We start from the raw sequence: 24,627 nt of genomic DNA, 5'->3' as shown, positions 1-24,627 counted from the left end.
AGAGAATGAAGCTTAGTTTCTGAAGGCTGCAACTGCTTTTGCTTCAGTAGTTCATGCCACAAACTCTGCATGCGCTTCTTGTCTTCCTTCTTTCTCTGTTTTTTTCCATCAATAAGCACTGAATGCGGATAATGCCGATATACATAAATAATGTATTTTAACTTTTTTCATTTCCCTGTAGAGGTTCACATTCCATCCCAGTGTTGCATTTCGTTTTTAGCCCATGACTGTTTATTAAAGATGTATAAATTTTACCTAAATCTCCCCAGCCTCTCACGTAAAAGATATTATTCCTCCAACACAAGCCTAATGCACATCTCTATCGACCACCTTGCCCCACCTCCCACCTGATATGAGTGCTCTAACACTTCTTGAAACTTGCCTTTACTCAATATATGCTGGACTTTACCAAACAGCTAAACTTACCTGACAGTACCTACCCACGTTTGGTCAGAGCTCTCTACACTACCCACCTCTATTGACTAAATCTTCACCTTTTAGTGGGTGCTTAGACTCTGTAGCTCACACTTACAAATCCATCTTTAGATGTCAGCCATCAGCAGCTGAATCCTGTCCAAGGTGTATACAGCGTGAAGTTGACTCTCAACCTTAGTGTCTAAGGTCAGTGGAATAAGCACTGAAGCCAGTAAGAAAAAAATGGGTATGAAAATAGGACTGATTATTTTGGGGGTTGTACCTAAAAATATGAGTTATTACATTTCAACACATAGCACCGCAATGAAAAACCTGAGTATGATTATCACAACTCCCAGTTTATGTCTTGAACAAATACATTATTTTATTCCTGTTTGCATGTCTCCAAATTCTGAAGTCATGAATACAAGAGGAAAAGATGCCAAATAAAGTTAACTTTAATGTATGGCTGAAATGCACATCTTAACAAGAAATTATTAATACTGTGATCTGTTATAAAAATATGAAAATTTCCATGTGCCTTCTTCATATGCTATATAATAGGTATATATATGTATTGTACATATATATAGTCCTAGATAAGAATTTAAAAGAGTTCTTATTTAGACTGGACGCAGAAGGGCAGGTTTTGACCCACCTGGTGTAGCTTGTAGAAAGTATTGGTCACCTGTGGAGAAAGCAAACTGCCTGGAGAAGAGCTACTCTGCTTCTATAAAATATCATAGCGCTCTTGTTTTCAGCTGAGCCCTAATGATTCATACCCATTGAGGATCTGGTCTTGGATAAATAGCTAAATCCAATTGGTTGGTCACCAGCTGGCAAACACAATGCTCTCAGTGTGACACAGGAATCACATTTCAAATGCCCTGCTATTTTTTCATTTGCTTTAATGGGAGATGTACTTCACAACACAGAAATTTTGCCACAGAACAAAATAGTAGGAAGTGGGAGATGCATTATCTAAAACCACACAGAGTTCTCTGGAAATGCAAGACTCCAGTGCCTATTTTTCTTAAGATTCCTCTCCATAACCCAGAATCCAGGCCTTTTTTTCTTTCTTCTAGATGTTTTATATTTATACTCTTTCCTAAATTCACAATGATCTTAAATATTTTGAAATATTCACAGATCCTAAATCTCAACTAAATGTAAAACCTAAAACAGTTACAAAAGCCAAAGGCAGCTTTGTAACATGAAGAAGGCAGACAGAGTTTTATATTTACTGGTATAATATTGGCCCTTGAGTTTAAGCAAACATAGGCATACTTCAAAGGATGACTGACTGATGGAAAACACTGAAATGAGAAGGAGAGAAAGGGAAATAAATCTATAGACATCTATCAGTGAGTTGTTTAAAAATACAGAGGAGCAAATGGGATGGAGAAGATATAGTGAGATGAAATTGGAATAGAGGGTGAAAAAAAGCTCCTGCTGAGACATGAAAAGGAGTCAGAGGATGAAAAGATACAAAGCAGTCAAGAAATTAGAAAATAATTAATGAAGAGGGAAAATATAGAGGCTGCATACTTCATTCTTATTAGAAAGGTGCAGCAATGATGTGATCAGGACAAAACAGAAACTAAATCAAATCTTCAGCCCGATTTATGCCATACCTTTGAGAGTTGATCATATTTTTATATTTTTTATGTTTTCAGGAGAAGGATGCATTGTACGTTTTTGGTTAGGATTGAAATACGAAGCAGAGTAGTAACAATACTCCAAGGAAGGCTCTTTTCTTTTTTTTTTTTCCTTTTCTCTCCTGGTATTTCTGATAGAGGTAGGAAGTATGAGAGCTATAAAAAGGAAATTAGCTATGGGATTGGAAGTGGATAATAGAAGACTAAATTGTTGCAAAAAATATAATACCTTGTATGAAATGCATTTTTTTCTCAGTTGAGTTTCTAGTAGGAAATTGTCCATATTAAAGCCATGAGTAGCACATAGATCAAGAACCATATGAAGAATTTGTCCCCCATGAGAGTACATCCCAGGTTTATCAGCCACTCCTTGCCAGCCTGGGGACAGCTGGAAGAGGTTGCTTTGCTGACGCATGTGATGTAGTAATTCTAAATTTTTATTGTATTTCAGCCTGTAGTTTGTCCAAAAGCAATCCAGTTTCTAGTGTGGTGGTTCAGTGAAACTTGCCCCTAGGATATCTTTCATTTACTTCCTTCCTCTCAGAAAAAACTCATACTCTTAACTGCCACTAAATTCCTGCCACCTGGTTATGGTGATAACATGACATCTTCACGTCAACTTTAGGATGATGTATTGGAAAAGCCCTGCTTTTCAGCGGACCATCCCAGGGAACATGTATTTTCTTTTTCCTAAGGAACAATGATTCTGAGGATATGGGTTCTTGTGATGATGGGTTGACTCTGGCCAGCAGCTTAGCACCCACCCAGTTACCCAGCTGGTTAGGGGAGAGAATAAGAAGAACAAAAGCTGAAAACTCATGGCTTGAGATAAAGACAATTTAATAAGTGAAGCAAAGTTGCATGCACAAGGAAAGCAAAATAAGGAATTCATTCACTACTTTCCATAGGCAGGCAGATATTTTGGCACTTCCTGGAAAGCAGGGCCACAGCATAGCTAACAACTACATGGGAAGACAAATGCCATACCTCCAAATGACCCTCCCTTCTTCCTCCTGTCCCTTAGCTTTTATTGCTGAGCACGATGTCATATCATATGGTCAATTTTGGCCAATTTGGGTCAGCTGTGCTGGCTGTGTCCCCTCCCAACCTCTTGCCTACTCCCAGCCTACTTGCTGGGTAGGCAGCATGAGAAATAGAGGAAGTCTTGATGCTGTACTGTTCAGCAATAGCCAAAACATTGATGTGTTGCCATCACTATTTTAATCACATATCCAAAATATAGCACCATATGGGCTCCTATGAAGAAAATTAACTCCATCCCAGCCAGAACAGTTCTCCTGTAACATACGACTGGATAAATTCTGCTGTCGCTTGTGCCAATGTTTTGCAAATTTTTCCTATTCAAATCTGTAGGCAATTAATTTGGATTTATTCAGATATAAATAGTAAGAGGAATAACTACCATTTTTGCCTGATTACTTCTAGTGGAGACAGGTAAAAATGAGAGGAGATTTAGGTATAGTTTTTATTTTATTTTTTTATATATATATATTTTTTTTTTTTAATTAAAGTACAAGACCTGAAAGTGCTTTAGGGAAAAATACCTAAAATAATTCCCAGTGCTTTTTCTCATGTAACTGGGGAACATTTCAACTTCTATTTAAGCTTTAGGAAAAAAAAGGCAAGATAGGTTCCTTATTACTGTAGGTTAACATGTATTTAATTCTAATATTTTGCATGCTTATGATAGGTTTTTGCAGCATTATTTAATCTAGAGGACTGCATCATCTTCTGCTTGAATAGAGACAGATTACTGAGTTTTGGTAACTAACAAGGAAGTTAAATTTCAGGTCTTTGCTAAGAATACAAGAGGCCGCAGATAAATAAGTTTCCAAATTACATTGCTGTTATTATAAAACCTTGCAGAGTGTCAGTATTCCTAAATGGTATGAGTTCTAACATTTGAACAGAGTCTACAGCATTAATCTGATAATACTTTTATTTTTACACCAAACATACTTACATTTGATAGGGAAAAATAATCAGCTCTAAGGGGCTGGTTTGATCCTTTGAGAAGAATGGCTATAGAAAATGTCTGTGACAGTATTCAACGAGTGAATAAAATAAATCAGTAGAACGTAGTATTTCACACTTTGGAAGCCTAACTTATACCTTGTCTGTATAATGAATATTCTAAGAGATATCTGGACAGTATACCTTAATTTTGACATCTGCACACCTGAAGGCGGTAACTACACAAGCAAGGTTTGTACCCTTTTCTTCCGTAAGAGAACAAAGGTTCCTTTTATGCAAAGTATATTGCATATTTATTGACTTATATGCTTATTGGGATGCCTTCAGTTTAATGTATAAAAGTTTGTAATTCTTCTCGATAATAAAGAATTATTACCTAGAGGGAAAATGTTCCACTTGTTGTCCACCCCGACCACAGGGCCTTTTCTGCAAAGATGCTTCCCAGCCAGTCGGTCCCCAGGCTGTGCTGGTGCATGTGTTTAGTCTTCTCCAAGTTCAGGACTTGGTATTTCCCATTCTTGAACTCCAAGATGTTCCTCTCTGCCCACTTCTCTGGTCTTTCAATGTCTCTCTGAATTAAACATAACCACCTGGTGCATCAACGTGGTGGACTGGCCCAGCTCACATCCAAGCACCCACACAGCCACTCGCTCGCTGCCCCCTCTGCCCCTGGCAACAGGATGAGGGAGAAAATAGAATCATAGAATCACGAAGTATCTCAAGTTGGAAGGGACCCATAAGGATCATCGAGTCCAACCCCCTGCTCTTCACAGGACTGCCTAAAACTAAATCATATGACTAAGAGTGTCATCCAGATGCTCCTTGAACTCTGACAGGAAAATAGGAAGAATGAGAGTGAGAAAGTTCATGGGACAGAGAGATCACTTACCAGTTACTGATTCGGGCAGTAGATACTTGACTTTGGGGAATTTGAATTAGTTTATTTCCATTTAATATAGATATTTGAGTACTGATTAGAATATTGGGAAACAAAAACAAAAAAAAGAAACAAGCACACACTTAGGGAAAAAACCTCTCCTCCACCTTTCCCAGGCTCAACTTTACTCCAGACTCTTCTCCTCCCACCTTGCTATTGATGCGGTTTATACTCAGTCCCTTCAGTGAGACAACTGGCATCGTAAGAGGTGATAGTGGTTTCTCTCTGCTGCTCCTTTCCTCTCACTTTTTTCCTATGCTCTGGTGCGGGTCCTTCACAGGCTGCAGTCCCTTTGAGGGTATAACTGCTCTGGCATGGGATCATCCATGTGCCATTTTCCCTTTAGGGAAAATTTGTTTCTGCACGGGTCCTCCACAAGCTGCAGTCCCTGCTGGGGAGTGCCTGCTCTGCCACGGAGCACCTCCTGTTCCTCTGACCTTGCTGTTCCTCATCGTTTCCCTCTAATTTCCTCCTTCTCTTTCTCTCCAGTGTTTCCTGCTCTTAAATATGTTTCTACAAAGGCACCACCAACTTTGCTCATGGTCTAAGCTGTGTGCTGTGATGGGTCCATTGTGGAGCTGGCTGGAACTGGCTGGAACCATCTGTGTCCAGCACAGGGCAGCCCCTGGCCTGTTCTCATAGAGTACACCGCTGTAGCCCTCCCACTACCAAACCCTTGCAATTTAACACCATCAACCACTCCTCCCAACTTTGTATCATCTGCAGACTTGCTGAGGGTGCTCTCTGTCTTATCATCTGGGTCATTAATGAAGATGTTACACACTATTGGCCCCAATATTGCCTCCCCTCCAAGTGGGGACATTACTAGTGACTGGCTACCGGTTGCACTTTGTGCCACTGATCTCAACTTTTTGAGCTTGGCAGTTTAGCTAGTCCATCCTGCTGTCCATTTATCTAGTCTGTACTTCATTTTGTCAATAAAGAAGTTATGGGACACAATACCAAAAGACTATGCAGGTGCATCATAAGAAAAAACCTTCTTTTCATATCTAAATTGAAAAGAAAGGAAAAAAAAAATCCAAAGAAAAAGGAATGTACTATCTCTATATCATGGCTTGGAAGATATTAAGTGATTTTCCTAAAGGCTTTGAGGCGGTCTATGACAGAGGAAGTCATTAAGCCCATGTCCCCTGAACCAGTTCTCACATTACAGAGGAACTTTTTCATTTTGTAATCATTTTTCTATTTATTACCTACTCTGCCTTGAAGCTGTTCTCATTCAACTGTATTTTGAAACTATCCTTATAACTGGTCACTCATATCTTGCGTTTTTCACAGTCCTGGAAGAGCCTGGGTATCATTCTTGCTGCTCTCTTCCCTATCACACACAAAGTGAACTGCAGTAGTTATAAAGTACTGCTGAACTGACAGGTTGGAGTTGCTGCTGACACTGTAGAAAAAGACTTCCCAAAAGGTTAAAACCTACATTTTTATCAAAGAAAAAAGCAATGAATTATTTGAACTGTTCTGTCTTGAACTACAGGTCTTTGAGATAACATACGGAATCACTTAATCCTTCTAAACCCATCTTATTTTAACTTTTATATAATCATCTGCTCATGCAAGTCTGCATCACACTTCAGGAACTGTTAGGGCTGGTAGTAAGACTGATGGGCTGAGTGTGAGCACAGGCTAAGAAGATTCAAGGCATAAGCAGAAGCCTTAAGTCCAGGAAGAATATGTACTTAGATTTTTATACTTTTTGATAGACCCAGAACTTATATTTCCAGGTTATTTGTAATATGCATGAGTCAACTGGTGAAAAAAAAAAAAAAAGTAATCAGCCCTGTGAAGACTGTTTTTAAAAAAAGTAGTAAACATATTGACTGAGCCCGTCTTAGGGAAAATACTATAATGGTAGTTGTGCCACATAACTTTGAAATCAATTAGACTTGACTGCTTTTCTCATGTGACACGTTTAGTGGAGCAGATTGATCTGTTTTGTGCAAGGTAAGTACTTACAATTAAGTTTTGATTTTGTTATGTTACCAGCAGTGAAATAAAGGGGTAAGAGATGAGAACACCCTACTTTAAAGTATCAAAACCTTGTTAAAAGAATAAGACCTGTCATTTTATAAATATAAATAAAACCTTCAGTCATCATCCAAGAAAACCCTATAATAAGGTGCTCTTTTTATTGGTGCATATGCTTAAAAAAATGCTATAGGTAGCTAAAGAGCTGCCGGTCAAGAGGGCATGGAATATATAAAAGGCAGCAGAGCCAAATAAACTGTAATCTGATAGTCACAAAATACACTTCTTTCTTCCTAGCCCAAGGATCTGTCTGCACTTAATCAGATTTCCAGCCAGTTAGTGACACGGCTTCTCCGCCAAGTGCTGCTACACAGTTGGCCAAGGATAGGGGCACAGTCCTGGCTCATGTATGAGAAGGGGGAAAAAAAAGAAAAAGAAAAGGTGCTGCATAGACAGAACTATATGTAAAAAAAAGAGGTCGGCTTAGAAAGCCATTGGTATGTCCGGTGGTGTACTTCTTGTTTGAGACATATTCTGTTAATTGGCAAATGCTCAGTGTCTTTACAGCCTCTAAAAGAATTTATTTTTCTGTAGATTTAGGAGCTTTTCAAAAAAGGAAAATCTTCTGTTCTCCCAACTCCAATATTGAAGAAAAGTGACCTGACTGTGCTAAGTAAACTATGTGGAAGAAGTTGCTTTTCTGTATATCCCAGGCTTTAAAACATATGTTATGGGCTTTATGTCTCATTTTAACAAGGGTAAAATGGAGCCATCAATGGACATCCCTTTTAAAAGATGCTTTGGGTGTCTTTTTGTTGCATGCAGCAATTTTAGTTACACCAACTTTGTAGAGTCTGGATCATTGCATGCACCTCATTTTGAATATTGAATCTTACTGTATGAAAAAGCATTGCTTCCCAAGCACATTATATACCTTTCTTTACACTTCAGTACAACCCATCATTAGGAACCTATGAAGCAGGAAAAGCAAAATTGACAGAAAGGATTCATTTTGAAATACAACTAGACACCATGTTCTTTCACTTGAAACAGAATGAAACAACAATAAGTGCAATGTGAGCTGAACCTGCAGAACGGTAACCAGCTAACCCTAATTGAATGTTGGCTTTCCATTATTAAAAAGGGCGGATTTGGCATTTACCACTTCTTTTACCTGAATCAGCACATGAAATTGTCTTCCTCCGAGTCAATTACCAAGCACTTTTGTTATAAATGACTAACTGTCAAAAACTCTTGCTCTACAAAGGTTTATTTTGAAGACATAAGCTGTTTAAGTACAGATCTGATCTCCAAGAACTTTCTTCTTTCACATTTGTATATGTATTTAAATATACAGTGGTTAAATTGATTACCCACAATACATGATAATCCTGTATTGGAATAAATAAGGAGAACACCATTTTTCTAAAAGTTTTTGTCAAAATCAAGCAAGCTATTTCAAAAAGACTGAACCCTTTTGCTTCATGGATCAAATTCACACGTAGAAAGCTCCACTTTGGCATCCTGTACATGCAAATGCAGATGAGAAATTAAAGACTTTTTCACAGATTTCATTGAACTTCGGATTGGGTCCCGAGTCATTGAGTTACCTAGAATTGCACAAAATACATTGCATAGAAAATAAGTTTGTATCGAGGTCACATGCCAATTGCCTTGCATTGGATGGATCCAGGTTTTTAAATTCCCTAAATATAATTCAGGGATACAACAGATCTGTTATGTGATAAAAGCTCAACCACATACACACAAAGTAGCACAGAGAGAATGACAGGTGGGGGGAGCCCAGACTGTGTTCTCTGTGTGTGTTCTTACTGGAAATACATCTCCAGTCTTGCCACTGGTTGGCCCTGGGGGCACGGAACTGCAGCAGCCTCCCCTCTCTCACTGTTGGATCCAACATGGTATATTTTCCTCTAACAAAATGCAACAAAAATGGCAGTGCAGTAATGACGAAAGAGAGAAGCCCATTATTTTGCCAAAGATCATCTCAACTTTATTCAATAATGGGCTTTTTTTCTTTCTTAGATAATTAAAAGATAGCTTATACTTTTCCCACGTTTCCAGCAGAAGCATCTGTGAACAGCAGCTATACCCAGTTCTGGATTCTGGAGATGCAATTTGAGCAAAGGCCAGTGAAAGGGACCAGTGAAAAGGAATCTGAAGGAAATGTTGACTTTTTAACTTGAAATCTTGTTTGTTTTCTTTTCTTGTCTAGTACTAACAAATTCAAGTACATTTATTATGACTAGGATAGGAAAGATGTAGATATACCTGTTTCAGCCTGAAGGCAGAGGGATGAAGTATATGACTTCTGTGTCCATTGCAACCCCATTTTTTTTCTAATAATGACATGTATTTTACAGTATAACTACAACTTCTTTTTATTTTCAATTCAGATGTTCAATGCTCTTCATCACTGTGGTTAAAAAATAAATATATAAATTTTAAAAAATCTCCTAGAAGAAAACACAACTGGAGGTCTTGGAAATGACAACCAGGTGATACAGCTAAGATCTATATGGTCTCTGGGAACAGCTTCAGAACGAAATCTGGATTGTGCTGAAGTTAATGGGATCTGTTCTGCTGATTTAAATGGGAACTGGCCTGGATCCCAGGTAACTTAAGTTCTTCTCCAGTTTATAACACATGCTGAGTGTTTAGAGCAGAACATAACTTCAGATTTGATGTCTAGCAGTAGCATTTGTCAGGGTAAAGTAGAAATGGTTATAAATGGCTGAAAAAAAAAAAAAAAAAAGCCAGCTCAAGTTAAAATAAAACAGAATAAAGCAAAACCTTGAAGTTTATATTTTTAGGCAGAACCTATCTTATGTCTTGTTCTTAACAGCAATACCACAGCATGGTAAAAAAGAAAACATTGTGATACTCACTTGTGTGCTCTACTGTAGTCCTTCAAAGGCAGTATAATCGCTCTTTCGTTAATAAGCTTAGGTACCAGTGATAAGTGCAATTTTATGGATAGGATATTGATGATAATAGTTGGAAAAACACGTTGCCAAATGAGACAACCAAAAAGAAATATTACAGTCCAAATTGCACATAACTATTTTTTTTCTCTCTGTGCAATCAGGAATCAAATACTGTATAGTTATTTTCATCTCTGTATTTACTGTAAAATGAGAATAATAACTCTATATGATTCATAGCAGATGCTGGTGACACAAAGCTACACACCTGTGGAGAGTAGGATGTTATAATCCCACTGTGATTAAGAAGATGTATGCTTACTGCTCTGCAATGAGGATGGATTGTTTACTTTTCCTATTAGGTCTGTAATTAATCACCCAGGTTTGATCTGTGTGATACCAAATGGATTTAGCATCCCACATTGCTTAAGTAGCGTGTTGGTTTGTACAATACCTATTGTTTTGTATTAAGAGATGCCTCTGTAGAGCACACTACGATATTTTTTTTTTCTTACCTAACCTCTATTTATTTGGACAGAAAATGGCACTGCTGTGAATAGAAAGAGATAACCAGAGAAAATATGCCTGGGGAAAAAAAAATACTTTTGAGTTACCATTCCTGCACTGAATAAATCACTTCCTTTTACATAATGCCTTTATGTACTGTATTTTAAAGTACTTTAAATAAGAACTAAACAGGTCTTAAAGGAACCAAAAAGTTAAGTTTTACTTTCTGTTGCAAGAGTGCTTTGATAGAAAAAAGAAATGTCTGGGTCAAGTAACCTACACCTCCTTTTACTATATCTCCATTTCGTAATAGTGCATCTCTGGTAGAGCAGTGAACAGAACTCATGTCCAACTGGGCCTAAAGTAAGGTCATGACTGGCTGTCGGAGTCCAATACTCTCTGACCAGGTTCTTTTAGATATTCCACACATGGAGGGTGTAATGTTTAATATCAAGTTTACTTACATGAAGATGGTTAATGCTACATGGTATTTCTGATTTAGCAGAGTAATACAAAATATACTGTAATCACAATACAAATGACAAATGTAAGTTATGCTTAACAAAATATAGTAATTGCAATACACAGTTCAATCACACTACCAATGGGATTTCCATTACTGGTCTCTACACTATTCTCACTGTGACGACACTGGGTATCCCCACTTGCTAGGAAGGAATACGTGGGTTGAAGTCAGCTCAAGTCCATTGTTCTCTTCAAAATTCTTTTTGGAGTTGTCTAGTTTTTATACTCTATGCTGGGCTAAGCCACGTATTCAATTTCCCCATGCTGGTCTGTCTAACTCAGGGAGACATTCACACACTTTTAATGAACTCAGGGAGAAACACTTATACCACCAGTTCATCCACTCAACTGCTGATGGATAAAACAAAAGCCATCCTCCGGTCCCCTTTGTGCTGAGATAAAAGTCATCTTCTTTGCAACAGCTGTGGTCAGTCACACCCTGTATTTTATCCTGAGCTTCATGGGCACACCGCCCTTGCCCATCTCCTCTGAGCCTTTGTCCATTTTAGGGGTTTATTGGTTAGTCATGTTGATGTTTTCTGGGCATTCACCTGGCTAACATGGGAATTATGACTGTATTGATGAACTGCTTTTGAGAATTTATCAAGACTTATCAAGATTTATCAAGCAATTGAGAGACATTGGCTATGGTTGTATTTTGAGTAGTAGCCTAGACCATGAAATGGAACAGCAGCTTTCCATGAATTATGAAGGGGTAGGAGCTTCTGAGGCTTGGCAAATCTTTAAAGATCCTGTCTTTAATATATGATGTTTCTGCATGGTTTAGATCAACATCATTATATTATTTAGCACATGCAAGAAAGTTAGGCACGGTAGGAAGCGGGAAGCACTCAATATTTCTTTACTTTTGTTACCCACTTTGCACGGTATTGTGTTTGCTGGGTGTATCTAAAGAACTTGAAACTTGGCTGGAATCTGAGCTGGATGCTGTTTATAGAACTATACCAGTTCACCTCAAAACGGTGAGATCATCCTCAGAAAAGGAGTGCTTGGGATTTACTGTTTTTCAAATAATTACAACAAGGTAGAACATTTTTTTCTTAGGGAAAAATGTAAAAGAAAATTCTTTGCTGAGCCTTTATTCCTTGTCTGTCTGCTACCTTTCTGAAGGCATTAAATGCAAAGCCAGGGCATTAGCCAAATGAAACTATGGTACATCAGCAGTACAGTCAAATAAGACTGTGTTTATGATCTCAGTTGCTTAGTTGCACTTACCTTGCACATATCTCCCTTACACACCATCCATAAATTTGAGAGGTCAGTCTTCACCAGCTCCTTTTCCTCCCATGCCTTGTGTTACACGCAAAAGGAATTCTCCCTAAGAGAAATGTGTTCTTGGCAGGGTTGGATTAGTGGGAGCAGAACCCCAGGCTCTCTGTGGAGTTCAGGAGACTCAGCAGAGATACAAGGTAGGGCGCTGGACAGAAAAAGAGTCGAGTCACTGACTCCCAAGACTCGGTGTTTGGATTCAGGGAACGATGTCCAAACAAAAAACTGCCTGAGTGTGGGGATATGTCCCAAGAGGATTTGTCTCAGTGAGTTGTTATCTCTGATGCTTAATTATAATTTCAACATCAGCTTAAATGACATTTCAGTTTCCTGTGTTAGAAGGGAGAGGAATGATCACCGAACTTCATATACTTCTGTGAGATATGTTTGAGCTTGTTTCCAGAAGCGAGAGGTCTTTGGGTTATCACTGATGGACATATATTTCCCCTAGTTGAAAATGTGGCAATGATCAGTATTAGCTATGGACATAAACCATGGAAACAAGACAGAACAAATGATGTGTACATAGAAATCTATGTTGAATAGCTAAATGATATATTTTAAATAGCATCTCATTTCTGGCAACTTGTGGGCCAAATTAAGTTTGGAGGCCTGCAAAGGAAGAGAGACACCATCCCTTTAGAATCCTCCATCTTTCTAACCTGACTTTTTGTGTAGTGTCAAAATGGTTGAAGTAAAACCCCTGAGTTGCTCAGGAAGTGAAGGCAAGATGATAACTATGGTGCTATAATATTGACATTTGCAAGTATAGAACAAGAACCTTGTACTGGCAGTATTTTTATATCACCCACTGATAATGAAAAACCCATAAAATGTTTGCCTAACTGAAATGAGAATTTCAAGTAGACTTTCAAACATGGAGTTTCAGAAGAAGAGGGGGCTTTCACTGATAGCAGAAAAATGAAGACAGCGTAATGTTAAAATACACTATTCTTAGGAAAATGTTGAGGCTACTGCCAAACAACAACTTCAGAGTCAGTCACGGTGTTAAGAAACCTACTACATTTTTCAGAAGGATGTAAATTTGAAGAACTGGTAATACAGTTACACTTGCCTAGATGATATGAACTATTACATTCACTCTCTAGCAGAAATCTAAGGTATATTTTAAATTTGTATTTTAGGAAACACATGTTTATTAAAGCCATGGATAGGTTTTAAAACTGGATCTTCAAAGAAACACATCAGTGGGATGAGTCAATGACTTACACTTTTCTGAATCCTTTATGGAGAACTGGGGTATATTTGTCATCCTGTTCATTGTCATGTTCTCTTTCCTTGTACTTTCTTCATTTCCTTGGCCCTTCAGGAAAGAGTGGGAAATTCTTTTCTTTCCTATCAAGTCCAGAGAGATGCCTAATTCTTATCTCATTGCAATTTAGATGCTGGTAGACTTGGTGACAGGTGTCTCAGAAATTCCTTGTGTGAATCATGTTATTGTTGGCGTACAGCCGCTTTACAGGACAGCTGAGCTGTTGCTGCCTCACAGAAATGTTAACAAGCATTCAGTCTGAATCAGTGAGGATTCTCCCTGAAGTTTTTGATGCTGCAAGGCCCCTTCATACTTGTCCCTGTCCTGGCCGCTGCTTTGACTAGAGAAGACAGCCCAGGGCTCTACCATACTTTTGCTATGTCCCTCTGCCCTGTTAAAGAGATTAAAGAGATGTGTCGGATCAACTTTGAGCTGTTAGAAGGCTAGATTCTGAGGCTCAACACAGAAGGGTGAGGAAAGAGCTCATTCATGGATGTGTACAGCCCACTTACGACTCTACGGTCAACAGCACTGCAGTTGAAACTGAGTGGAAATTTCCCCAGCAAAAATGATTTGCATTGTGTGTTTCTTTGTTTGTTTTTAAACCACTCATAATGAAAGTACATATTTGGCCACCTATTTTAGAGTCCCCAACTTAAGTCACTTGTCTCTCTTTTCCTACAGCTCTGGAATAGGGAATGAGGCTGAAAAAAGGATTGGGGAAGGATTTGCATCCCAAAGCAATCACTGTATCATAAACAGCACGAAGGCATATTTCAAGAGGTGGTTCTGATGAATATGTGCATGTGTGCAATTTTGTGTTTGTGTGGCAGAAAGGTGAAGAGGTTGAATGGACGAGGGGCTCTTTTGAAGCCCCTCAGTAAATATATACTTTTTCCAAGTGTAGTCACTGGAAGGAAACAGAGTCAGAATAGGACTCTAAATTGGATTCTCTGAAGTGCACCCTCGAGGTTTATTTTCTTCTACTTCAACCAAGAAACCCAAACTTCCAATTTCAGTGCCTAAAATTAGGGTATCTAAATCCCAACTTCAGACAGCAAAATCTTCATTTTTAGAAGCATGATCTTTTGCAAAACGTTAGACCTGAAATACTAACTACACTCGGCATATTCACAAATGAAACTGACTCATCTGTACAAATCCCTGGGAGCTAGTGGAGCCAGGAATAAACAGATTTTCCCATTAAAAATCCTTTTTTTCTTTTTTTTTTTTTTTCCCCACATACCTTTAATGGGTGGCTTTGTTCATATATATACACAAGAACTCACTCACAGCCTGAATGCTTGTGTAGAATTTCATAGCTAAAAATACTTCTTCCACAGAGTTATGAATATTTGAAAATGTATCTCTATCACAGAGGTGAACTTTTATTCCATGCATTGCCCTGACGATCAGCAATCACTGCAATGCAATGGAAATAACATTTTTCCCCTGCAATGCTACCAACCAGAAATAATTTAACATGTTATAAAGTGACTGAGGTATCACAGATACTTGGAGGTGTTTTCCAGGAATCACTTCAATTTTACAGCAATTGTGATGTCATTTCCAGAAACAAATTTCGCTTCGAGAACAAGCACTGCAAGTAGAGATACTGACCAAGTAAGATTAGCAGCTGATTATTACTTAGATGCATATGTACATGTTCCCCTAGTCCACTGTGAATCCAGAGGTATCCAATGAAGACACCAAACTGATCCACTATTAATATCAAACGTCCAGCACTGAACATTAGCTTCTCATCTGTTTTCTTAGAAGTGAAGTTGTTACAGAACCAAAAGGCTCATTAAGACAAGCAGTCCATCTTCCTGCCAATACAGGAGTGTTCTCCAGAGTATTCTCTATGGTATATTTTCTGGTGTTTGACCAGTGTAGATTTGGAACTTTCCACAGAAATAACATTGCAAATTTATTTGGGGAGACTGTCAGCTACATCACAGATCTCACTACCCAAAAAGTATATATGATTAATATTTTATTTAAATGTTAATATGCATATGTAAATATCAGTTTTTTTTCATGTATAGGCATAAAGGTAGCAGTGGAGAAATCAGTGCCTTCCAAATTGCAATAAATAGGAAATATTTTAAATATTTTTAGCATGTTTAAATAAGAGATACTTTAGAACCTCTAAACATCTTTAAGCTTTGGTTCTGCAATTTGAAATTATTATTGTTGACCTCTGTGGATATGAATCCTTCCTTCCATTTGAAATGCGTTTGTATAGCCAACAAGATCCACTTACATCTACTTATACGTATCTTTTCCCACAATTACAGAAATATATTTAGATATTTACGGAACGGAGGAGGAAAAGGAAGGAAATTAAAGTCTTCTCTTAAATTTTAAATCTGAGTTAAAACAAGAATTCTTACCTCTTTTTTAAAAGATAGTTAAACTTTACTTCTTTATATGAGATCATTCTACCAGATGCCTGCCACTGTTTTGTGTTATCTGGAGTTTTCTCAGGTTCATATTTCAGTACAGGACCAATTACATTCAGTTGGCTTTGACAATTTTTAACTCTGCTTTTTGCACTGTCCTTGTTATGTTCCTTCTGTTTCAGAGGAGTCTTTGCTGAACTAGGACATATGATTGGATTCCTCTGTCTTTTTCTGTAATGATATTCATAATTTCATAACTTTGCATCAAAACAAAAGTTGTACAGTGCTTATCCTTTTCTGTTCTACAGACAATTCTGCATGGTTCAGGTCTCCTTTGGAAACAGTTGAACAAATTCCTTGCAGGAAACTCAGTAAAGCAGTTCACCTCAACCAAAGTAAGCACAGCAGCTTCAATTAGTACTAAAGCTAAGGCAGAATGGAATTAGAAGAGTTTCAGAAGTGGAATTTGGCAGGTTGGTTAAACTGGTAATTGAGCTTAAAGGTGAACTGTAAGGGGAAAAAAACACCCTACAAGAAAAAAAGTGGTGCTCTTTACTGCTTATTTTTTATGCTAAAAACCCTCACCAAACCCTCAAACTTTCATCGCGCCTCCACTTTCTCCTCTGTCAGGTAACAGAATTACTTCTCACTATTTCCTTGGGGATAGCAGAAAAAATCCTTGGAGGATTTATACAGTGCTAGCTGATGAAGCTTCATGAAGCTGTAATGTAAGCATTGAAATTCTGGTCAGTGGGAATATTAAACCTTTATTCTGCAAATGTATTGCTATAGATAGGCAGTCAGTCCCACTGTGCTACTGTCTGTGACCCATGCTGAGCTTGCTCAGATGAGCAAGTGTGATGCAATTCAGGTGGCTTACCAAATTATTAACCCCACCCAAAATTTAGCACCCTGAGCAGAGGGGTCTAAGTGCTTTCACTCTATTTCAATGCCAGGTGTAACAGGTTATTGTAAACTACCTTTGCCTTTAGAAATTATTTCTCTGGATATGATTCAGCTGTAATGATAATGTCTGATGTGTTATTTGAGTTACAGTCAAGGCACAGTATAATTTTGGTGTGACTATTCACTCTGATATGCAAGTGGATACAATATAAAAACTCTGAGAATACTTTGAAGGATTATGCTCTTTTAGTGGTGACTCTGCTTAAAATCAGATGAATAATCCACATCCACAGCCATGGATACTCATAGAAAGAATATTTTAAGTTGGTTTGCCTGAGATTACTTGTGGGTATTTTAAACGCTTTTTTATAACAAGGAAGATTTATTCATATCCAAGTATTTAGTTTGAATGTAATGTCAAAAAATTAAGTATCAAATCAACTCCTTGCACCAAAATCTTAGCTGTAGGAAATTTAGTAGGATCCATGCTTCAGAAATAGTCTTATTGACCAAGGAAAGGACAAGCTACAGTTTTCTAGGGTTCCCTAAAGGGTCCCTAATCCTCCTTGTCTAATACCTCTGCCTAAACTGCTGCTTTTCTCCCCTTGTGTTTATGAGGATAGAAGTGCCACTGACTATGTAAGCCATCATCTTCCTGATTGTAAGAGTGACATATATTTAAATGGAGGGAAGAAATTGTATCGAGAAGCCAATCCTAATTTGATTAAAAGAGCTTACATTTCAAATGCGACACATCAAAAGTTGATACAATCCAAACAAGAAACACAGTCAAATGAGTTACAGTCATTTCAGAAACAGTCCATCAAAAAAAGCACAGTAGAAAAGGAGAGTTCACAAACATTGCCTGCTGAATTGTCTGCTCCTTGTTTTTGGATGGGGGTACTTCATGAGACCCCCAATACCTGCAAGACTGGTGGTAGCCCATGATTAATAGTTTTCAATGCTGCCTTTGGCACAGACTATTGATTCAGTAAGGCAATCAAAAGTTATGGCATGCGCATAAAGAAAGGTCAGTTTTACGCTAATTTTGCTATCGCTCACTGTCATTCTGGAATCTGGTCAGGGTGGAGGCCTTCAGGTGCTAATAGAAGAGAGAAGAGGCAATTTTAGTATCTTGTGGGTCACCTCCTTTATGGTGATCTTTACTTGAACTCATAGATTTTCATGTTCAAAATAAATAGCTTTTTTTATAGAAGGCTGCACAGCCATGCAGAAATGTCAGCAATTCTGCTGTGGCTTTTCCTATCCATTTCAGTTCCATACATTATGAGGAAGCAAACCTGTTGAATTACTTATGAAAATAACTATTTGCAGGACTAAAGCTCTAATGGCGCTATCCCGTTGCTGGTGCCAGGGCCCTGTGAGGCACTGACGGGCCTGACCGTCCCTGCCCACCCCCGGGGGGCTCCCCCCGACCCTCCCCACGGCCCAGGAGCCCACGTCAGCCCCCCGCGTGCCGCCAGCCCCTGCCCCACGGGCTCTCCGGCTCCCCGCAGCCCTGCCCGGCCATGGGTACCGGCGAGCCCGGCCTGTCTGTATTGGGTTTGTGTGGCAAGGTTTTGGTAGCGGGGGTGTTACAGGGGTGGCTTCTGTGAGAAGCTGCTGGAAGCTTCCCCTGTGTTCGAGAGAGAGCCAATACCAGCCGGCTCTGAGATGGACCCGCCGCCGGCCAAGGCCGAGCCAATCAGCGATAGTGGTAACGCCTTTGTCATAACATTTTTAAGAAGGAAAAAAAAGTTAGGATGGATGGAAACGGCAGCCGGAGAGAGGATTGAGAACAAGTAAGAGAACCAACCCTGCAGACCCCCAGGTCAGTGCAGAAGGAGGGCAGGAGGTGCTCCAGGCGCCGGAGCAGAGATTCCCCTGCAGCCCGTGGTGATGAAGACCATGGTGAGGCAGGCTGTCCCCCTGCAGCCCAGGGAGGTCCACGGGGGAGCAGATCTCCACCTGCAGCGCGGGGAGAGAGGAGCCCACGCCGGAGCAGGGGGATGCCCGAAGGAGGCTGGGACCCCGTGGGAAGCCCGCGCTGGAGCAGGCTCCTGGCAGGACCTGTGGCCCCATAGAGAGAGGAGCCCACACTGGAGCAAGTTTTCTGGCAGGACTCGTGACCCCGCAGGGGAGCCACGCTGGAGCAGGCTGTGCCTGAAGGACTGCAGCCCGGGGAAGGGATCCACGCTGGAGCAGTCTGTGCCTGAAGGACTGCAGCCCGGGGAAGGGACCATGTTGGAGAAGTTCATGGAGGACTGTCTCCCTTGGGAGGGACCCCACGCTGGAGCAGGGGAAGAGTGTGATGAGTCCTCCCCCTAAGGAGGATGAAGCGGCAGAAATTATGTTATGGGGAGTATTAACTCCATCTCAGCCAGACCCAATACACTGTCTCCCAGCCTGGCCTTGGCCTTTCTCTGTCCCCGGGGAGGTGCCCGATGCCCGGGGCTGGGGCTGCCCTGCTCCTGGCTGGGGTGGTGGCATTGCCCCCAGGCCTTGTCCTGACGGGGAGCACCCATGGGGAATCTCAATAACACTTGGTCCCAGGGAGACCCTGGCCCATGCCGCGCCCTGACAGTTGGATGTTTCCATCATCACACCTGCCCACTACTAAGAAATAAGCTTACAGGATGTATTATCTAACAAATAAAGCACTCTGGGGGCCATTTGCTGGCTCTGAGGGCTACTGTTTTGGCCCTGCTGAGGTCTGTATGATTCAGCTGCCTCAACTCTTGAAATGCAGTACCTATAGCCAAACTGCCTGTTTAGGAATATTCCCCCTTGTTTCTGCTACCAGCAAACCATGTTTTGGTGCTGTCTGGGAGAGTGCTAGCTAGCCTGAACCAAAGCTGCAGAAGGAAACCTGCTACGCAGCAACAATAGAGTTAAACATATTTTTTTCAGGCATTAATATCAATATTATAGTCTACTTCTTGCTGGATATTAGAGCTGGATGGTCCTGAAGAAGGCAATTAAAACAAAAATAAAGCCCACTAGCAACAAATGCCTGATGCAGCAATATAACTTTCAGCTTCAGAGGAAATCAACTGGTGAGTTCCCTAGTAATGTTGTTAAAAGGGAATTATGAGCTGAAGCTTATAACTATCTTCTAAGTGCAGTAAAACTAACAAACAGGGTAGAAGAGAAACTTGTGTCTCAGGCAAACTTCACCAGTCAATTCATGCAATCAGCTACTGGTGTCCCAGCATACTGTAGTCAGACTTATCTTTGAATGGGCTAACTAGTCTTTAGCTAAGGGCTTTTCTTCTCTTCCAGTCTTCAGATGGAGCACTTCAAAAGCTTTCCTATATCTACCGTTACTCCTGTCATGATCTGCTTAGAGAATGAAAGACTACAGAGGGAACCGGAGAAAGGATGATTGACGGAAGGAGGCACATGTCTGGGCAGAGCTGTAGGTAACACTTCTATGTCTCTGTGTTAGAAGTTCTACTGCCTCCATTTCTGTAAGAAATCTATCCTACATGCTGAAAGGAAAACAGCAGAGAAGTACTGGATGGGGAAATCCTGCTTTCCAGAGACTTCAAAAAAGTTTTAAACCCCCCATACCTTTCTGAAGCCAATATTTCTGCTAAAAATATGTCCTCCTCTTCCTTTTGACTAAAAGGAACCCTCCCTAAAAGCCACTTGTAACTCCAGCCTTCAACTTCCATGCGATAACCCAGGAAAGCCCCTTGGGCAGACTCTTAACAATTCTGTGGTTGAAATGCAATTAGTATTTGGGAATTAGAGAGAGAGTCTGTCATCTGATATGTCAGCTTTCATTTGTAAGCAAGCATTTTGATGCTTAACTTGCTGATCATCTTACTTGATATTTTGACTGAACAGGTGAAGATTAAAGACAGACTTCTGTTCATGTGGGCACAATATTGCTTTTAAAATATTTTAGAGAGGTTTAAAACTCCACTGTGGGTCTTCATTATTTAGTTTAGCAGGTTATGGACATTGCTGATCTCCAACCGGTTCTCAAGGAATCAGGACAGGTGATTCTTTCTGTCTTTCAAAGAAGATAAAAGCTGCAAAGTTTGTTTCCACTATAACGTATGAAATTATCAAACAGAATCACAAGGCTATATGGCATCAATATGCAATATCTGTTATGGTTCTCGGCAATTTGTCAATGTTCAAAAGATGAAGTAGGGAAGAAGCATTAGGCATCACATAAGCGTATTTGAAAATAACTGCAGTCTTTGTGGGAGTGAAATGTTCTTGCTCTTTTCATGCAAAATCACAGGGTTCAAAGTTGAGATCTAAGTGCTTACCAAAGTCAGGCATTTGACAAGTAAGATATTCTGCCAATATGCCAGAGCCTAAAAATGTAGCTAATATGATTATCATCCATACAGCTTTTCTGGAGGCATGTAGATATTTTCATGTTATCACATAAGATTCTGATCATGTACAACTATGTTGATTAGTAGGATATGCTAAAAGTTCACCAAAGCATTATTAAAACTAAAAAGCCTAAGAAGGTTAGCCCTGGAGTGTTGTAAGTGTTCAGACACTTTCTGCTTGGCTTTTAAACCTCATCTATTTCACTTTCTAATTTAATAGGAAGGAGGAAAATGGAAGCTGTCCTTAATGGGAACATGCTTAGTGTGAGGAAATACTTTTTATATATATGCACGAATGAGGCAGGTTACAATTGGAAATGTGATGAGCCACCTCTGGGTGGAGACTTTTATCCTGAGCTTGCTTGGCCTGTTAAACCGGCTGGATTATATATTACCACCCTTTACACTGTGTGAGGTTTGAAAACTTATTTTCCAAAGCAGACTGCTTCTGATACAGCTGATATTTCATGTCACAATTTTATAACATTCTGCCAGGGAAAATTCAACAGCTAAAGTGATAATAAGTCTTCAGGTTTTGCATCCTTGCAACTGAAAAAAAAATAATTTGGTTGATTCATCTGGACCAAAAAAAAAGAGCCAGGAAGAAGTCTATTTGAGCTAGAAAGTAAGGAAGGCAAATGGGGTTGCTTCCCCCAAGATTGTTTTTGAGAAGTTAGGGGGAAGACCACAAAGCATTACCTTACCTACCATTTGCCTACAGAGAGGCACAGATTTTGAAATGCCTGGTAAATTAGTTCTTTCCCTGAGCTGAAGCACAACTCGTTCACCTCTCTAGGCACTGCAGTGATTCCACAATAACACTTTCCTACTGTGGTAGTATTTTAGGATTATGATTAGAATTTCGTTATACACATAGCCAGTATAAAAATGGATGACTATTATAACTTTAAAATTTCCACAACTATGTAAAACTTTGTCTTTGTGAGGCTTCTCATGTAAATTGTAAAAGCTCCTATAACCATGGAGTTATGATCATTTATATTAGCCAAGGGCTACTGCTTGGATAAAACTTAAAAAGAGGGGAAAAAACCACTTCTAGTATATTGCTTTAATATTCCTGTCACAGATGGGCAAACCATTTATTAAGGGATGAAATAACAAATATGTAACAGAGCTCTGAATTCTACAAAGATTCATGTTTCCACTTTTTTATACATTTGATTAATTTCTTAAAATCGGGAAACTATTCCTATAAACAATGTTAATTGTGTATGTGTAAATCACTCTAGCTTTGAATCTAGTCATACTGATAGTCAGGATTCTCTCCTGCCTTGACATTTATGTTATATGTCTGACGATGGCTTTGTAGACTTCAGAATGAAATTGATAAAGACAGTAAAGTTTTGATCTGGATTTCTTTTCACTCTGAAATCCTCTGCAACATTAAGGAAACTAATTTTAGCCCTCAGGAGCTGGACTGCAAAAGTAAAATTTCTAATAGTAACTTTAATTTCATTGTGTTGAACAGATGAGTGACTGTATGAGTAGCATTCCTCACGGGGCAATTTGAGGGCTAATGCTGTTTAACATCTTCATCAGTTAGATGGCCGATGGGATGGAGAGCACCATCATCAAGTTCACACATGACAAAAAATTAGTAAAATAGTCAGTACACTGCAAGGCAGGGCTGTCATTCTGAGGGACTCTGAGAAGCTGGAGGAATGGGCTGACAGAAGCCTCATGAAGGTCAGCAAAGACATATATTAATTATTACTTGATAGATGACTATTTATGGCCTAATTCTATTCTGAGATGCATTTCTTCATTTCATTTCATTGGAAATTGAATGGATATGTGTACACATCCCACCTGTCTCAGACATTTATAAGGACAAACTTAGAGCTGTGTAAGAGCTTGACCTCTTTCATTTCTAAGACTTCAAATTTTTTAAAGGTTTATAAATGTGAACTTCCCCCCCCCCCCCCCCATTATCTATCCCACGGGGTTCATTAGCAACTCACAAGCAAACATAATGACTCCTGTGCTTAAAATAACTCCAAAGATTTCTTTATAATTAGAAGTATACAAACCAACTTTCAACTAGGATAAATAGTCACTTCTCTATTCACATGAACTGAGTTGCAGTGAATTTTACTCTGTACATATTTCAAGGTTAGATATTTGGATTTTGGGGGGTTCAGAAACTTTAAGGTTGCGTACCACTATGTCTATAGTGATCCTATTATCTGAACTTGCTTCAAACCTTTCTCTGGCATATTCCTCCAGTTCTTTAAATCCGAGAGTGCCTACTTTCTTAATTTGGGATGCAGTTCACAGGAACAGCTGTCCTTGGGAGACTCATACCATTTTGACTCTTGGCAATAGCTGCCCTGTTAGTCTAATTAATTTTTCTAAAAGATAACCATGAGCAATATGCAGTTTGATTTGTAAAGAATAGACCTTAGCAGGCTGACTCTTTTTGCTTTGTATTGCACAGAATTTTTAACTTTGTGAGTGAAGGGAAATGGCAGATGCACTGTAGTTTGATTTTAGTAAAGCTTTCAAATCTCTTGCAAAATCTCACCCTCAGATTAATTTGTAGAGGCTTGGGTATGAATACTGATACATGGATTGAAAAGGGGTCGAAGAACGTTAAGTGGAGATTTTTGATAAGCAGTGGATAATAGGGCACCAAGGTGGATTCTTAGAGGCTACCCAGAAGACCTCCTGGGTCTGCATATCTTCAGTAGTTCAGAGGCAGAAATGAGCTGCAGAGAGTGCAATGCCCAGATGACATTTAACCAAGACAGGCTGTGAAAGGTAAGGAGTTATGTTGATTTGGCAGTCTGAGGACAGAAGAATATAAGTTGATAACACAGTTGAGCAGCAAATAAATAAATCAGGCTAAATTAATTTCAAGATGCATGTTCATTTTACAGCTCAGGAAGGTAAGAAGAGTCTGTGTATAGATTGTCTAATGCTATTCATGTGGAACATTGCCTAGAGGTCTGGACATTGCATTAACAAACACATTCACGAGTTGAAGGACATTCAAAGACAGACAACAGCAATTAGGGCAAGGTGATGGGAACTGATTTATAATGAAACATTAATGGACTTAAATATTTTAGTTTTCATCAGTACAGCCATAGAAGACGACTAAGAAACTACCAATATTTGAACTGGAATCATAATCCTGAAATCAGAACTTCTTTGAAAATACAGAATTTTATAGCTACTTTCTTGCCCGAAGTTTGTGCCTTATCTTGTCTCTAGTCCAGAGGAGGAACACAGGATGGAGAATTATTATTTATGGGAGATTTCCAGTTCTCTCCTTTTTTTTGCAAACAAACTCTTTTTAATTTATATTTATGAACATAGGACTATGTGGATGCAAACAAAAAAATAACTAATATGAGGTGAATTAGAGGGAAGTACAAATTGAATTATATGGATTC

The sequence above is a fragment of the Aquila chrysaetos genome, chromosome 14, assembly GCF_900496995.4.
Source record: "Aquila chrysaetos chrysaetos chromosome 14, bAquChr1.4, whole genome shotgun sequence".
Taxonomy (NCBI): Eukaryota; Metazoa; Chordata; class Aves; order Accipitriformes; family Accipitridae; genus Aquila; species Aquila chrysaetos.
The sequence above is the reverse complement of the archived record's forward strand: the minus strand, read 5'-3'. Positions refer to the sequence as shown.